Source organism: Eschrichtius robustus, chromosome 8 (assembly GCF_028021215.1).
Source record: "Eschrichtius robustus isolate mEscRob2 chromosome 8, mEscRob2.pri, whole genome shotgun sequence".
NCBI lineage: Eukaryota > Metazoa > Chordata > Mammalia > Artiodactyla > Eschrichtiidae > Eschrichtius > Eschrichtius robustus.
The window spans coordinates 112,173,832-112,190,647 of record NC_090831.1 but is presented as its reverse complement, the minus strand read 5'-3'; the positions used below and the strand labels follow the sequence as shown (position 1 = coordinate 112,190,647).

At 35.8% G+C, this 16,816-nt stretch overlaps 1 pseudogene; it reads right to left on the bottom strand.

Moving 5' to 3' along the window:
* Positions 1-16,816, bottom strand: part of LOC137768167 (cytosolic carboxypeptidase 3-like) — a 61,449-nt pseudogene that overhangs the window by 32,896 nt on the left and 11,737 nt on the right.

Sequence of the window (16,816 nt, the reverse complement as noted above, 5' to 3'; positions counted from 1 at the left end):
TGCATATATGTACCACATCTTCTTTTTCCATTCCTCTGCTGATGGACATTTAGGTTGCTTCCATGTCCTGGCTATTGTAAGTAGTGCTGCAATGAACATTGTGATGCACGTATCCTTTCAAATTATGGTTTTCTCTGGATATATGCCCAGGAGTGGAATTGCTGGATCATATGGTAGCTTTTTTTAGTTTCTTAAGGAACCCCCGTACTGTTCTCCATAGTGGCTGTACCAGTTTACATTCCCACCAACAGTGTAGGAGGGTTCCCTTTTCTCAACACCCTCTCCAGCATTTATTGTTTATAGATTTTTTTGATGATGGCCATTCTAACCGGTGTGAGGTGACACCTCATTGTAAGTTTTGATTTGTATTTCTCTAATAATTAGTGATGTTGAGTATCTTTTCATTTGCCTTTTGGCCATCTGTATGTCTTCTTTGGAGAAATGTCTGTTTAGATCTTATGCCCATTTTTGGATTGGGTTGTTTGTTTTTTTGATATTGAGCTGCATGAGCTGTTTGTATATTTTGGAGATTAATCCCTGTTGGTCGCTTCGTTTGCAGATATTTTCTCCCATTCTGTGGGTTTTCTTTTCATTTTGTTTATGGTTTCCTTTGCTGTGTAAAAGCTTTTAAGCTTAATTAGGTTCCACTTGTTTATTTTTGTTTTTATTTTCATTACTCTTGGAGGTGGATAATTTTCATATGTTAAACCAACCTTGCATTTCTGGGATAAATCCTACTTACTTGGTCACTGTGTATAATCCTTTTTATATGTTGCTGGATTCAGTTTGCTAGTATTTTGTCCTACTCTTTTGTCTTAATTTTTAATAGATTCAAAACTTGGTAAAGAAAAAATACTATTTATTTATTTGGCCCCTGGAACCGTAACAGTTACCTTTTCAGAGAAACTTTCTCTGATACTCCCTTATCCCCAAACAACTCCTGTATAATATCATAGCACAGTAAGTAGCATTTATCTCATTATATTTCTACTGTCTGTTTACTTGTCACTTTCTCTGCTTCTTGAGAACAGACTATATTTTATTTTCCATTGTAGCCCAGTATCTAGCACAGTCATCGACTAGTATGTTGAGACCTCTGCGAAGCAAATAAACATCAGATTTTTAGAAGAACATGAACAAAGATGGAAAGGAGATTATGTAACAAAGGATGATTATTAAGAGAGTGACTGAGCCACAGGAGAATAGTATCAGGAAGGTTAAAATACCAGATGAACTCAGATATGAAGAAATCTTGACAAAAAGAAGTGAATTTTACTTAGCTATATTCAGAATGAAAATATATCAAATAATGTTTAGATTTGTTCTGCTGGGATTATTTTAAAATACTGATGGATGACAAAGAGCAGAGTCCCTCAGCTCCTCTGTTGCACCTGTCTTTTCTACTGAATAGAGTTTTCTTCTGTTTTAGACAGGGGAGAATAAATATTGGTGAGAGATGTCAGGAGTCAAAAGGCTCTGAGTGCCTCATCTTCAGTCCCAGACATAGTACATCTCAAGTAAGGGAAGAATTTTCATATAAATAAGATCACAAAACCATTGACATTAATCTTTTAAGAATTCAAGGAAGTGACTCTCCTCTTGCTGCTAAATGCCTAACTTATCACTTAAGACTCCATCATAATCATGATCATAATTTAAGGATCAGTTTCTTCAGGAAAACATTCCCTGAGATTTCCAGGCTGGATTACATCCCCTTCTCTGAGCAACCAGAGCAATTTGTGCATATCATTATCACTCAGTCTATCTCACTCTTATTGTAATGAACTGTATATGAATCTTATTACATTTTGAGCACATCATTATCACTCAGTCTATCTCACTCTTATTGTAACGAACTGTGTGTGGGTCTTATTACACTTTGATACCTACTCCTTAAATGATGAGTAGCTTATCTAGTTGAAGAGGGAGAATTATGTTTCAGGCAGAGAAGACAGAATGAGTAAAGGCAAGGAGGTGAGAAGACTGATGTATTTTGAGGCCACAAGAAGATCATCATTGCTGAAGTGTAAAGGAAAAGGCAGAGAATGGCAAGAGGTAAAACTGGAGAGGCAGTCAGGGGCCAGTTCACTGGAAGTCTTGTACGTCATGTTAGGGAACTTGGTTTCACTGATGCAGCTAGTGGTTGTCAAAAAAAATTTTTTTTGTTTTTAAAGTAACAGACCATTATTGAAAGAAAAATTGTACATGAAAGCTACTCAGGATGAATAAGAGTTGGATGGGCTAGGTCCCAAATGCTTGGCCTCCCACCGACTCTCACTATAGTTCCCAATGTGGTGAGTCGAAAAGTGCAGATCATCAACATCAGAATTATCTATGGTACCTTATTTAAAATGCAGATTTGGGGATTGACAACAAAGGCCAACTCAGAATTCAAAGCTGGGATTATCATAAACTCCCCAGATAATTCTAAAATTTAAAAACCAGACATTCTGTAAGACTGCTGGCCCATAATCTTCAGTGCTAGCGCTGTGAATGACAAAGAAGGGCTGAGCAGATGTTCCAAATTAAAAGAGAATAAAGGGATATGGCAATTAAATGCAGTCCATGAGCCTGAATCAGGGAGAAGTTTTGCTCTAAAGGACATCACTGGTCCATTTGGCAAAATTTAACTATAGTATGATACAAAGTAGTATTGTATCAAAGTTGAATTTCCTTATTTTAATGTAAGAGAATGTTCTTGTTCTTGGAAAATATATGCTGAAGCTCTTTAGGAATAAAGGAGCATTATGTCTACAAAAAATGGATTGGGGGGAAAATACCGCTAGGTAGGTAGATAGATATAGTTCTTTGTACTATTCTTGAAATTATTTAAAAATTAAAAGTTGAAAAAAAATTGAAAAGAGAAAGCCTAGAACAAACTGAAGTCTCAGGACTGTGCCAACTTCAACCACTGTTAGAAAACTGGGAATTACTGAAAGGCTTTAGGTAGTGGCATTAATCAGATTTCTGTTTTTGATAGATTGCTTTTATGGTAGTATGAGAGGTTGAATTAGGATGACAATATTGGTGGCAAGGAGACGACTTAGAAATCTAAAGTGCTTCTGATAAATAAGCACTGAAAAGAATGCTGGTAGTTAAGGTGGAGAAAAAAGGGATTATGTGGTAAAATCAGTTGGATTCAGTGGCTATCTAAATATGAGTGGTGGAAGTGAAAGAAGATAAAAAGATAACTATTAGGTTTCTAGCTTGGGTAGTTATGTAGATAGTACTGCTACCAAGGTTAGAGTGAATACAGAAGGAACAGCATTCAATGTGGGATTAGATGAATTTGAATTTGGCTACAAGGGACATTTAAGTGAAGACATATACAGATAAAGAGGCTGAAGCTTTGACAAGAGGTCAGATATATGTATAGATATGTATTTATATATTGTATATATGTATGAGGTATATACACATGTATATGGTACAACAGTATGACATAATCAAGATCAAGTTCATGAAAGGCTGAATCTAAGAAGACTTAGTTTAACAAGAATAAATTTAAGGCTCAGTGCACTGGACCAAAATATCAAACCACAATTGAAGAAGTAGAGAATGGAGGAGACATAAGTTATCAGTGGCACTATGAAAATAAAACTTTATAGGTTTGAGTATTTGTAAATCCAATATGTCAATATTTTAGGATAATTTTCAAAATAACATATGTAATCTTAGACTGCATTAATGGAAATCTGGTATCTAGAAAGAAGCAAATGAGAATGATAATTTATTGTACACAGTCAGGCTTCCATATCAATGGGTTCTGCATCTGCGGATTCAACCAACTGTGGATCAAAAATAGTAGGGAAAAAATTCCAAGAATTTCAAAAAAGCAAATCTTGAATTTTCCGTGCACTGGCAACTATTTACATAGCATTTACATTGTACAGGTATTATAAGTAATCTAGAGATACTGAAGGATATGCACAGGTTATATGCAAATACTGCACCATTTTATACAAGGGACTTGAGCATCCTCAGATTTTGCTATCCGTGGGGTTCCTGGAACCAGTCCCCCACAGATTCCAAGGAATGGCTGTCCTAGTTAGATGACACCTGCAATACTGTGTTAAGTTTCATTCAAGCTTGAATAGTGATAGAAAACAGTAAAATATAATAGTAAAGGGAATCATATTATGGATGGCTGAAAGAAATGGAAGGAAAGTATCAGGGAAATGATAGCTTTAAAAAATATTTATGATCTGTCATGTGGAAGAGGCATTACATTTGTTCTTATTATTTCAAGGAGAATTAGGGAAAATGAGTCGGTCAGAAAAGTTTACCTTTAAGGTCTCTTCATTCTTTTTTGCTTTGTGTTATTAAAGAGGTGAATTAAATTTACAGGGACATATGTTTTTAACTCAACATAAAAAGAACATTCCTCTCTAACAATGGAATGAAGTGACTGCAGTTTGGTAAACTACTTGGCACCAAGTGCAGTCACTCAAAAGTTGGATGCGCCTGGGTCCTGTCGTCAGTGGGAGGTGAGAGTAGGGTGCTCTCAAGGTTTCTCTCTGCTTTAAGATTCAATGAGATGGGAATGAAAAGATTAGACAATGAGATGAATATTCTTTTTTTTTTTTGACTCGGTAAAATTACAAGAAATCAAGTTGACATATAAGGAAGTTCTACTGTCTTTTATATTTCTAGAGTTAGAGAGAAAAATAAAAATTTGAGATTCAGAATTTCTGGGAAGGTGAATTGTTCTTTGGCTGTCTGATTTGAAGATAATCTTCTAGTTTCTTATGTGTAAATCTTGACCAGATACATATTAAATAGCTCACATTCAGATGATAGGTGACCACTCATTACTGTCTATATTCCCATCTTATTCACAAACCTTGATTAGGGAACTGTCTTCTGAAATAATCAAATGTACAGTCATCTGATACATCTGGCCTTGTATCTAGAAAAGATGGTAAAAGTTCATTAGTAGCATGAAAATAGTTCATTGACTCTTTTACATTTCATATTTTTATGTTTTTCTAAATGAAAAATGCTGGCAGATAATATGTAAATAGTAGTTTAGCTCAATGAAATTAATACAAACAGTTCTCAAATCTTATATGATTTTTGTTGCATTTTTGCTATTTATAGTAAGGTCTAAAAAATGTTCATACTCTTTGGGTCAGCAGTTCCTTTCTAGGAATCTATTATAAATAAATAATTAAGACTATACACAAATAGGGAGTTAAACATCTTCATTGTTGTTTACAACAGAAAAAAATGTTTAACAATGGGGGTGGCTAAATAAAGGTTCACTAATACAATGGAATACTTTGCCACCATTTACTAACATGTAAAGAAGTTAATAATATCCTGTACTTTTAAATGAAAACATAGGTTGCAAAAAAACCTGAAGATTAATTATAACCTGTGATTAATTAACATGGAGTGTATGTGTATAGAAAAAAGTCTAAAATAAGGGTTCTAAAATGTGTTCTTTAATTTCTGACATTAAATTTAACAGAAGAATATATAAAAGTTACATATAAAAAGTGACTGATTTGCTTGGCGAAGTAACCATTTGCTCAACGAAGTAACCATCTTAATTATAATAAAATTCTCTCCTTTCCTAGGTGTGGTTCTTAGTTCCATTTCTATTTTTAATTAGCCTGCTGTATCATGAACTAAGTGGATTTATGTACTTGTAGATATACTTTTAATTAAGTTACCTGAAATTCTTTTTGAAAATAAGTGTGGTATAAATGTATAAAAATTAATACATACACACATAAAATTAAAGAAGTATTTCAGACAAAATTAAAATATTGTTTAAATTTTATGAATATTTTTCAAAGGACCTCAAGTAAAGATAATGAGATAAAAATTAAGAAAAAAATATACCATACCAGAAATGTTAGAGATTCAGAGATTTATGTTAGACTTAGCAGATTCCTATAGAAGCAAATGAATAATCCAAAATTTAATTTCTCTCCTGGCTCATCACAAAAGGACCAAGGTGTTTTTTAAAACATAAAATCCCTATATTCTGTTTTGCGAAAAATCTTTCAAATCGGCGATATCTCTCAAGTACAGGGACCACTCAATCCAACCCTCCAGTCTAACTGACCACTCCCTTCTCTGTGCTCCCTTGGAACACTGTCCAGACTATAGGCATTGCACCGGTGACACTGCACTTAACTTGTTTATTTGTTTGTCTCCTCCTCTTAAAAGATGAGTTCCTGGGAATAAGAAATGGTATAGTATATTCTTAATATCCCTAGCACAAAGCACAGTGATAACCTCAAAGCTGTAGCACAAAAAAGTGTTTGTTGAGGAAATGAATTAATTGTTTATGAGAGGGTAAAAGCAGAACATTACCTGTCACATCAGAATTTGATTCTTTGTGTCTTTGAACTAAATGTCCTTTTTCACAAACCTAATGGAACACAGAACCAGAAAGGAAAGCAGTACTATATTATAAACATGAAAATGAGGTATATTTTCTATGATTTATCGTAATTTTCAACATTTCTCATTTTATCCTCATAGATTTAGAATGGACAAAAATAATCTTTTAAATCAGAGCCTTCTACTATCTTTCACAACACTACTTTTCTTCTACAACAATGATAAAAGAAAATATTAATATTGTATTTTGGCATTAAAGGGAGTTTAAATTTTCTTTTACTTCATATAGAACTTATTTATGATGAGAAAGAGACAAAAATGTATGCTTATAATCTCACTTAATGAGAAGAATAAAGATGTAGCAAGATAAGTGTGAAATGAGTGAAACTATATAAAACTGTATGAAAAGGTATTAAGCAATTACAAAACTGTGTTTATATAGAAAAGTTGAAAAAATATTTTCTTGTAGCTTGTAAAAAAGTTCAGAGTAAGAAAGATCATACACATGACATTGCTGTCTATCTTGAGAGGAGATACTTGCCAATATGACCCAGTTGGACTAAAAGAGACACAAAACACCGTAGAATTGTGACTGTTAATCTTGAGTAGTCTACAAATCATTATGTGATTGTGAAAACATTTTAAATGATTCCCAACTTTTGTTTCTGCATCTGTGCTATGTGGATATTAGAAAGAATTTTCCAAAAGGGCCTGAGAAAAGAACTGAAAACATTTTGCCAAGATGTAATGCATACCAACTCATGATAAAAAGTAGACTATGAAATAGTTAAAAGCTAAAATCCTCTTTTTAGATAAAATTGAATGGCAGCCAAAAAAAAAAAAAATTGACATAATCAGGATGAAAATGGGAGGAAACTGTAAAAATCAAAACTTGATTGTTGAAGGGAGAGAGCAAAGGAAATATTCTAGAAAAAGTTACACGAAGTTAAAAGTAGCAATATTATATAATCATTATAAAGAATTTGGAGAGACAAGGGGTGAAATTAGGCTGAAAAAAATTCACTTGTAATAAGACTTGATTCAATGAACTCTTGATGTCATTTTTAGCCCTCTTCCTTTGATTGAAATAATGCTATGAACCATAATAAACTATTATATTTATCTCATAGAAAATCACCAGGCCAGTGTCCTTATGAATGTGATCTATAAATTCTAATCACAGTAATCTATAATTATTTGTTTTTGCTTAAAGTCTGCAAAATTAATTATTGAAAGTATCCTGGTAGGAAATAAAGTTAACTAAAATACTCTAATATTTTTTTAGGGATATACTGATATCTTAACAAGCAATCATTTAAAGTAAGAAATAGTTCAAGAGCATGAACTTAAGTTGACCTCAGGCATTAACCTCAGTTAAGATGATACTGTTCACTCTTTTTGCCAAAGATTATTAGAAAATAATAAAGGAGGAAAAGAGAAAAAATTTCAGAAGTTCTTGGGAAATTAGATTCCGTTAATTCAATCCACATTTAGCAGATGACAGTGTATTTGGTGCTCAGTATCTGCTGAATGAACTTGTGACTGCTAACTTTAAATTTCCCACTGGATCACTGTTATTAACTCCAGAAATATCTGAGTAGAAATCTTTTAAGTCTGGTACTCAGGTCTTCAACTTCTGGGATCTCTGCAAGTAACAGATGCTTGAAAGATTGATTGATTGGATCCAAGGATGATTTTTTAGATCCCATCAACTAGGGATGTTGTCCTTCATCTGTGTTTGTCAGGCTTATTTCCCAACTAGACGATTCTGTTGAACTCTGGGTACTAATCTTTCCCTGCTTACCCCTTCCATACCTTCTGGAGCTGTTTATTGTTCTTTATGTATTTGTTTCTTTAGTGACTGGCTGGTATATTTTAGCGAAGTCCATTACCCCCTGAAGTGTTAAACCTCTAATTTGCTCCCTGAGGGGTGCCGACTTGGTTGTGCCCCATTCTCTCTGGGAAGGCAGTGGTTTTAGCAGGGTTGTCTTTGACACCTTCCCTGATCACACCCCGCTGTTAAATTCCACTAATTTCTGGCTGATAGATCTATTGTTTTCAACAGTGCCCTGGGGCATAAATTGCTCTACAGACTAATCCAATCAAATTTGGGCTCCTTTGAAGGAATAGTTTCCCAGGTCAGGGTTTCAGATTTGTTCTGATGCCACCTCAGACTCCTCCCAGCTGTTCTCCTGTTCTCCTGTTCTCTCTGGTGAACTAGCCAGCCTACAAGTTTAGCCTGTTTCTCCAATGGATTTACCAATCTTCTCCGAATTGCCTTTTACTCTACTTCTACTGTTTCTGAGAATGCTGTTAAGCTTGAATTTCTCCAAGAACTGTTGCAAATTAAGTCACTTATTTTGGGAAGACATTAGGAGCTATCTGTTTTACCTGGTTCCCCCGACCAAGGAAAAATATTTGGTCTGTTGTGTCATTTAGCATCTCTGTTGCCTTACTGACTTTCTGTCTAGAAGATCTGTCCATTGATGTCAGTGGGGTGTTAAAGTCTCCTACTGTTATTGTATTCCTGTCAATCTCTTCCTTTATGTCTGCTGCTATTTGTTTATGTATTTAGGTGCTCCTATATTGGGTACATTTATGTTAACAAGTGTAATATCCTCTTCTTGTACTGCTCCTTTTATCATTATATAATGTCCTTCTTTGTCTTTCTTTATGTTTTAAAGACTACTTTGTTTTAAAGTAGTACTTTGTCTGATACGAGTATTGCTACCCCTGCTTTCTTATTGTTTCCATTTGCATGAAATACCCTTTTCCATCCCCTCACTTTCAACCTGTGTGTCTTTTGCCCTGAAGTGAGTCTTGTAGGCAGCATATTGTACTTGTGGGCCGCATATTGTAGGTTCTTGATTTTTTTATCCAATCTGCCACTCTGTGTCTTTTGACGAGAATTTAGTCCATTGACATTTAAAGTAATTATTGATAGGTATGTACTTATTGCCATTTTAAACCTTGTTTCCCAGTTTTTGTCCTTCTTCGTTCATTTCTTCTTTGTTTTCCCTTTTGTGGCTTTATGGATTTCTTTTGTATTATGCTTGAGTTCCTTTCTTTTTGGTTTCTGTGAATCTATTGTATCTTTTTGATGTGTGGTTACCCTGGTTTTCAAGTATGTTAACCCATAACTATATCTACTTGCTTTAAACTGATAGTCATACAAGTTCAAACACATTCTAAAAGATCTTCATTTTTATACTCCCATTCCCTACATTTTGTGATTTTGATGTCCTGTTTTACATCCTCATCCTTATCCTTTTACCGTTAATTGTAGTTTTAATCATTTTTACAATTTTTTTGGATTGTTTTTTCATCTATGTACTGACTTATTTAAGTGATCTTCAATCCTTTTATATATTTGCCTTTCCTATTGTGATTTTCCCTTTCCTATAGATACTTGCTTCTTTTCTATCTAGAGAAGACCTTTCAATATTTCTTTTAGGTTAGGCTTAGTATTGCTGTGTTCCTTTAGTTTTTGCTTGTCTGAGAAATTCTTTATCTCTCCTCCTATTCTAAATTATAATCTTGCTGGGTAGAGTATCCCAGGGGCAGGGTTTTCTCTTTCAGGACTTTGAATATATCATGCCACTGCCTTCTGACCTGCACAGTTTCTGCAGAGAAATAAGCTGATAGTCTTATGGGGGTTGCCTTGTAACTGACTGCTTTTCTCTTCCTGCCTTTAGAATCCTCTCTTTATCTTTTGCCATTTTAATTCCGGTATGTCTTGGTGTGGGTTTGTGTTCATCTTCTTTGGGACCCTCTGTGCTTCCTGTACCTGGATATCTGTTTCCTTCTTTAGATTTCAGGAAGTTTTCAGCCATAATTTCTTCAGATACATTTTCGATCCCCTTCTGTCTTTCTTCTCCTTCTGGAACCAATATTATGTGTAGGTTGGCATGCTTTATATTATCCCATAGATCTCGTATATTGCTTTCACTTTTCTTTTTTCATTTGTCTTTCTGTCTGCTGTTCTGACTGATTGATTTCCATTATTCTGTCTTCCAGATCACTTGTTCATTCTTCTGTGGTGCTTAGTTTGCTATTCATTGCTTGTAGATTGGTTTTTATCTTGGCAATTGACTTGTCTAATTTTGATTGGTTCCTTTTTATAGTTTCTAGATCCTTGTTACAGTGATCTGCCTTTCTATTGATAATCTTTTTAAATTCCTTTAGCATTTTTATTACCTCCTTTTTGAACTCAGGGTGTAGTAGACCACTGAGGTCTGTTTCATGATTTGTTTATTCAGGGGATATCTCTTATTTTTTTAATTGGGAGCAGTTCCTCTCCTTCTTTTTCATTTTACTTAACTTTCTCTGTCTCTGGATTTAGGAGAAATAGTTATCTACTGTGGTCTTGAAGGGGTGCTTTTATGTGAGAGTGTCCCTGTATAGACTGTGTGAGTTCAATATTTTTGGTGTGCGGGCTAGTTTTGGTATGGATACTAGCCACATCTTTCCTCAGGGTATGCTGGCCATTATCCCCTTGATAGGGGATGGGATTGGTGTTGTGTTGTCCAGAGCCTGCACTGGATTTTGGGTGGGGCCTCCTCTTTGCTCTGTGGCTGTCAGAGCCCTGCTGGGGGTGGGGTCTGCTCCCTGGTTGTTAGACTAGAAGCCCTGAGGGTTGGGCTCAGTAAGACTCTGTTGCCCTTAAGTATGTGCTCTGTTGCAAAGGAGGTGAGCACTGAAGCAAGTGAGGTCCATGTAGTCACAGCAAACCTATGTGCCACCATCGAAGGCATCCACAGTTCTTCCCAGAAGCAGCCCAAGGTCTTGTCTGTTTCTCCATTGTGTTTATCCCAGCCTTACTGCTAGGCTGGTGCTGGGAGCTGGGGTGTTGTGGCTGCAGGAATTGAGGTCATTGTGTGGCTGCCTGGGGCTGCTCTCCCAGGACCTGTCCACCCACAATCCAGCTCCAAACTGGGGTGTGAGGTGGGAAGAACCAGAGCACTCTCACAGGGAAAGGAACCACTGTGTATTCCTCCCCAGGGGCTGTCTGCCAGAGACATGCGATTCTGTGATGCCACTTGGCGAGTATGCCAACAAAGTCCGCTGCTGCTGTACCTGTGCCCCACTATGCATGTGCTGATGATGGGCTCCAATGGCAGACTTGCACTCTGCAGTGCATGTACTGACAATGGGCTCTGAGGTTTGGCCTGGGCCACACCCCAGACTCTCTAGGCTGTCTCTGTGCAGCTAGACTGAGTTCACTCCCAGGGCACATAAACCCGAGATTCAGTGCCTAGCCACTGCACATATTCGCTGCCCCACCCGGCACGTGCTTCAGGCTGGGAAGTGTGATGAAGTGGCAGCCTTCAGCGCTGGTCTCTTTCTGCCCTGACTGATAGATAGCAAGCCAGCACATGCACACGCCTTGAGACCAGAATCCAGGCCCCTCCAGTCCCTGTCTGTCCTGGTGGAGTTCCTAGCAGTCAGGGGGTTCCCAGGGTGAGGGCTTGCCTGTGTGGACCCTCCCTCCTTCAGATACCTCCCAGGGGCGTCTTGTGTCCTGATGCCTTTTTTTTCCCATCCTACCCAATGACATGGGGATCTTTCTTGCAGCTTTGGTTGTATAAAAGAGATCTTCTGCCAGTTTCCAGTTGGTTTTCTGTGAGAATTGTTCCACATATAGATGTGTTTTTGAGGGGAGGTGAGCTCCACATCCTCCTACTCTGCCATCTTAATGCACTTATGCAAAATTTCTGATGTGTCTCTGGAGCTAAGAGTGGGGACAGTGGCACTCTTCTCTCAGTGGTACCCCACTTGAGGAGCTAAGATGTAGGTGGAAGGAGGGCAGGAGCCTCAGGTCTTCTCTATTTGCCTCTTCCAGTGTGGAAACCAACAAACAAACACTTTACAATCCAAGACGGGTGATTAGGACCAAAATATTTTCAGTGATGTGGCACACAAAGTGGAGCCTTCTTTTCAAGAATGGGGTCTGGGTAGAAAGAAGGGAGCCCCCACCTCCTGACTGCACTTACCTGGAACTTTGCTTCAACAACAAACAGGCAGCTGGAGACAGGATAAGAAATACGCAAGCCCAGCCCTCTGGCTGGCATCTGTGGGGAGAGCAGACCCTGTGTCCTTGGCTGCACTCTTCTGGAGTAGAGTATCATTGAGCTGGGGGGCAGGGAGGGGAGAGTCTTGATTCAAATACCCCAGGCTCTCACTGGTTGTTTTTTTGTTTGTACCCAATTTTAGTAGATTTTCCTGAATAGATGTTTTTTCATTTGCTGTATGCCCTTAGGACCATTTCCAGAAACTTTAAATTTTTGTTTTTTTTTAAAAATAATTTTCTCTGATTTTTGCTGGTGAGTGGGTTTGCAGAGATCCTCATGCTATCATGATGGAAGGCAATCTCTCAGCACCATCTATTTTATACTCTTGTTTTCCCATTAATTTTTCTTAGTTTTAATTGATTTCTTCTTGCTATCCTGGATACATCTTTGTAAGATGCCTCAAATACTTTTCCAAGTAAGGTAAGTATAAGTGAAATTTAAATATAGCACCTTAATAAGACCCACCTCTCATCTGTCAAGATTCTTTTGTATTTTTATAAACAGTAAATAATATGAGCAAAATTTTAATCATTAATTTTACCTGGGGAAAAATCATGAAGTCTTCCTGGGTATAAGAGGAAATAATTTGCCATTCTTGTTTTATTTTTCAACAACTGTTAACAACCATATCAATGAATATTTACCTCTTGCTCTTCTCTGATGGCTTGCTATGGTAGAGTTTCTTCCCTTCTTTGTTTTCAGATGTTTTTTCTTGTTTTTTATCTAGGTAAGAGAATCATATTTAAAATCATTATTTAATCACTATATCAAAGATAGTATGTATGTATGCAGACATAAAACTATCTTAAGACTTCCACTTCTAGGAAGATGAAGTACTCTTCCTCTTCTTTCCACTAAGTACAACTGAAACCCCTGGGTATTACATACCAAATAAACACAAGAGGCTCTAAAAGGTGAAAAGAAGAAGGCAGATGATGAGGGACTTCAGGAGCAGAAGAGGAGCATGATGGTGAGTAGTTTCATGTGTTTTCTTTTTGCCTCATGTATCCCAGCCTTAGAGCTGGAGAAGTCCGCAACCCACAAATGCCAAGGAGTGAAGAAATAATGCCTGAAAACTGCCCAAATTTGATGAAAGACAGGAAGGTAAATATCAAAGAAGCTCAGTGAACTCCAAGTAAGATGAAATTAAAAAACCCACAGTAAGTCACATAAACTTTCAAAGTCAAAGAGAGACTTTTGACAGCATTAAGAGAGAAGCAAATTATTACATGCAAGGGATCCTCAATAAGGTCATTATCAGATTTCTCATCAGAAACTTTGGAAGCCAGAAGACAATGCAAAATAGGGAAAAAACCCAAAAAAACAAAAAACAGCAGAACTGTCCTTCAAAAGTTAGGTAGAAATTAAGACATTTCCAGATAAACAAAAGCTGAGGGAGTTTGTGACCATTTGACATGCCTTGAAAGAAATGCCCAAGGAATTTCTGCAAGGTGAAATGAAAGGACTCTAGATAGTAACTTGAAGCTGTAGAGAAAAATAAAGGTCTCAATGAGGTTAAATACACGGGAAATTATAAAAGCTAGTACTACTGTAACAATAGTTTAGTTTCAAACTGAATTTTTTGTTGTCTACATGATTTAAGAGAAAAAAATTTAAAGAAAAAAAAAAGCATTTATTAGTATAAAATTAGTATTAGACTACTGTCACTTTTGTCTATAACTCTAAACCTTATTTATTACATAATTTAAGAGACTAATACACTTAAAGAATTATTAGTTTATGTTTTTGGGCACACAACGTATAACTACGTAATTTGGTGACATATACAACTGAAAGCATGGGAGTGCAGCTGTAAAGGAACAGAGTTTTTGTATGTTTTGAAGTTAAGCTGGTGTAAATTCAAATTAGAGTGTTATAACTTCAGGATATTAAATGTAATCCCCATGGTGACAACAAAGAAAAGACCTATAGAATATACACAAAAGGAAATAAGACAGGAATTTAAACATTTCACCACAAAAAAATCAACTAAACACAAAAGAAGACAGGAATGCAGGAAATGATGGACAAAAATACTATAAGGCATATAGAAAACAGCACAGTGACAGAAGTCTCTTTTTATCAGTAATTATTTTCATTGTAAACGGATTAAACTCTCCAATCAGAAGACAGAGACTGTCAGAATGGATAAAAACATATGATCCAACTATATTCAGTCTATAAAAGACTCACTGAGATCCAGAGACACAAACTGGTTGAAAGTGAAAGGAAGGAAAGAGATATTCTATGCAAATAGTAACCAAAAGAGGGCAGGAGTGGCTCTATTAGACAAAATAGACTTTAAATTTAAAAATGTTACCAGAAACTACTTTAAAAAGGATATGTTAATAAAAGATTCAATACAGCAAGAAGACATAACAATTATAAACATTTACATACCTAATGACAGACCATCAAAATGTATGAAGCAAAAACTGACAGAATTGAAGGCAGAAATAGACAGTTCTACGATATAGTAGGAGACTTCAATACCCCACTTATGATAGGGAGACCAGTCAGACAGAAGATATATAAGGAAAAAGGACTTAACACAATGAGCCATCAAAACTTAACAGACATATACAGAACACTGTACCCAACAACAATAGAATACACATGCTTCTCAAGTGCATATATAGGACATTTTCCAGGACAGAACATATGTTAGGCCACCAATTAAGTTTTAATAGATTTTAAAAGATAGATATCATACAAAGTATCTTTTCTTACCACAATGGGATGAAGTTAGAAATAACAAAAGGAAAACTAAAATGTTCAAAAAATTGTGGAAATTATACACACACTTTTAAACAATCAATCAATGAATCAAAGAAGTCACAAGAGAAACTAGAAAATACTTAGAGAGTTGGTTGAATGAAAATGAAAACACAACAGAGCAAAATTTATGGGACACAGTGAAAGTAGTGCTAAGGGGGAACTTTATAACTATAAACACATTCAAAAACGAAAGATCTCAAGTAAGTAACCTAACTTTAAACTTAAGGAACTAGAAAAAGAAGAAAAAATTAAATCCACAGACAGAAGAGGAAGGAAGTAATAAGGATTAGAGCAGAGATAAATGAAATAGAAAAACTAGAGAAAATCAATGAAACCAAAAGTTGATTCTTTGAAAAGAACAACAAAATTGACAAACCTTTAGCTAAATGGACTAAGAAAAAAAGTTAAATTACTAAAATCAGAAATGAAAGTAGAGATATTACTACCAATTCTACAGAAATAGAAAGGATTATAAGAGAGTATTGCAAACAAGTGTATGCCAACAAATTGGATAACCTAGATGAAATGGACAAATTACTAGAAACACAGAACTTACCAAGACTATCTCATGAAGAAACAGAAAATATGAGTAGACCTATAACTAACTAGTTGAGGAGATTGAATCAGTAATCAGGATTCTCCCAACCAAATATAAAGCCCTGGACCTGACAGTTTCTTTGGTGAATTCCACCAAATATTTAAAGAACTAATGCTGATCTTTCTCAAACTTTTCCAAAAAACTGAAGAGGAAGGAACATTTCCTAACTCACTCTGTAAGGCCAGCATTACTGTGATACCAAAGCCAGACAAAGACACTACAAGAAAACTATAGACCAATATCCCTTATGAACACTGATGCAAAAATCCTCAACAAAATAATAGCAAACCAAATTCAGCAGCATATTAAAAGGATTTACACCATGACCAAATAGGATTTATATCTGGAATGCAAGGATAGTTTTAACATACGAAAATTGATCAATGTAATACACCAAATCAATAGAATGAAGGAAAAAAAATACATGACCATCTCAATTGATGCAGAAAAGGCATCTGACAAAACTCAACACCCTTTCATGACTGATTTAAAAAAACTCAACAAACTAGGCATAGAAGGAAACTACCTCACCATAATAAAAGCCATCTATAAAAAACCTACAGCAAACATCACACTCGATGGTGAAAGACCAAAAAGCGCCTCCTCTAAGGTCAGGAACAAGGCTAGGATGTCTGCTTTCACCACTTCCATTCAACATAGTATTGGAAGTTCAAGCCCTAGCAATTAAGCAAGAAGAAGAAATAAAAGGCATCCAAATTGGAAAGGAAGAAGTAAAATGATCTCTGTTTGCAGATGATATATTTAAAAACCCTAGAGTCCACAGAAAACCTGTTTGAACTGATACATTAATTCAGCAAAGTATCAGGATACAAACTCAACACACAAAAACAGTTGCATTTCTATAAACAAATAATGAAAGATAAGAAAGGAAATTACAAAAACAATTCCATGTACAAGAGCATCAAAAAGAATAGAATAGTTAGGAATTAACTTAACCAAGGAGGTGAAAGAATTGTATAACGGAAACTACAAAACATTGCTGAAAGAAATT